Source organism: Neomonachus schauinslandi, chromosome 9 (genome assembly GCF_002201575.2).
Source record: "Neomonachus schauinslandi chromosome 9, ASM220157v2, whole genome shotgun sequence".
Classification (NCBI taxonomy): Eukaryota; Metazoa; Chordata; class Mammalia; order Carnivora; family Phocidae; genus Neomonachus; species Neomonachus schauinslandi.
This window is the reverse complement of record NC_058411.1, coordinates 137519052-137520397: the sequence shown is the minus strand read 5'-3', so window position 1 is coordinate 137520397 and position 1346 is coordinate 137519052. Positions and strand designations below refer to the sequence as shown.

Genomic DNA, 1346 nt, shown 5'->3' with positions numbered 1-1346 from the left:
CAGGGTGTCCCGACACATGCACAGGCTGGAAGGTGGTGACTGACTTTTAGCGAGGCCTGAACTTGGTCCCTGATCAGCTCTGCGAGCTCAGGTCGACCTGCGATCTATCTTGACCTCAAACCCGCGCAGCTGGCTCCCTGAGCTCCAACCCTCAGGCTCTTGTTATTCACGTGGGCCTTATTCCGCCAGGTACTTTACATTTTATCAACCACGGACCAAGGAGCACGGAAAGCAGGGCGGCTGCGGAGCAAGAGGAGGTGGATACAGAGGCGGGAGACCGCAAAGACCGGAAGGTTCCCCAGGCCGGCGGGAGCCGCAGGCGCTCGGGCGGGGGCCGGCGACCGGTGTGCAGATTCGGGTTCCACGAAAGGCAGCATGTTTACCCACCAGGATTGCCCAGGATGAAGACGGGGAGCCCGGGGCTGGGGGGGGACGCGGCTCCCTTCTAGCTGCGAACCCCTGTCATTCCCACATACCAATCGATTGTGAACTGGGATTTCCGTAAAGAATGCCCCTCGCTTTCCACTCTCCTCCACCTGCGTGCGGGGTATGCGCGGCTGGTGCAATTTAGAAATGCGCCCCCGCGCCTAGGACAGGTAGGCGAGTAACTTCACAGGGACGTGCTGGGCGGGAGTTCCCAGATCTCAGTGTGGGGTGGAAACCCGAGACAACACTTCCTAAGGTCCCGACGCTACCTTTTTAGGGAGGAGTGGACCAAAAATGATGGGCATATCCTCCGCGACCGCGGCAGGACTCGAACCTGCAATCTTCTGATCCGAAGTCAGACGCCTTATCCATTAGGCCACGCGGCCGCCCGACGCGTAGTGCTCTTTGGACAATCTGAAAAGTAGCATTACCGCCCACCGGCTTGCCTGGGACCAATCCACTTGTTTCTTGGGCAGGGGAGGTTGGACTTTGGCTCCCAGAGTTTCGCAGGGAGAGCCCACCCGGAAGTCTCCCTCTCCCCCCTGCGGGCGGGCCGGTCCACTCACGGCCCTCCTATTGGTAGCGCCGGGAGTCTCCCGCCTGCCTCTCGGGTAGCCGCGGGACGGAGCGGGGCGCAGACGGGAAGTTGCGGCTGCCAGCGAGGCGGACTGGTCGGGTGGAGGCCACACGCCACCCCGAGGCTGCGTAGGCCGCGCGGAGGGAGACGCCGCTCCGTCGGCCTGGGGTCGGGAGCCGCGGCCCGGGAAGCACCGGACGGACCGAGGTTTCCGGCGGGTTCGGCCCGGGGGCGGGGAGGGGGGGGGAGGCCGGGTCGCCGAGCGGCGGCGCGGCCCCTCCCTCTCCAGTCAGGGAGCGAGGCCCGGAGCTGGGCGGAGGCTCGGCCCAGGGCGCCCTGCAGT

At 65.1% G+C, this 1346-nt stretch overlaps 1 protein-coding gene and 1 non-coding gene across 2 annotated transcripts in view; one reads left to right on the top strand and one right to left on the bottom strand.

The window, feature by feature from the left end:
* Window positions 1–739: 739 nt before the first annotated feature.
* Window positions 740–812, bottom strand: TRNAR-UCG. The gene has a single exon. It is a non-coding gene; the product is annotated as a tRNA-Arg (tRNA).
* Window positions 813–1089: 277 nt separating this feature from the next.
* Window positions 1090–1346, top strand: part of POLG (DNA polymerase gamma, catalytic subunit) — a 17469-nt gene continuing 17212 nt past the window's right edge. Inside the window, exon 1 of the mRNA XM_044918338.1 lies at window positions 1090–1210. The gene's annotated coding sequence lies outside the window, so the exon portion shown is untranslated. The remainder of the gene's footprint in view (window positions 1211–1346) is intronic.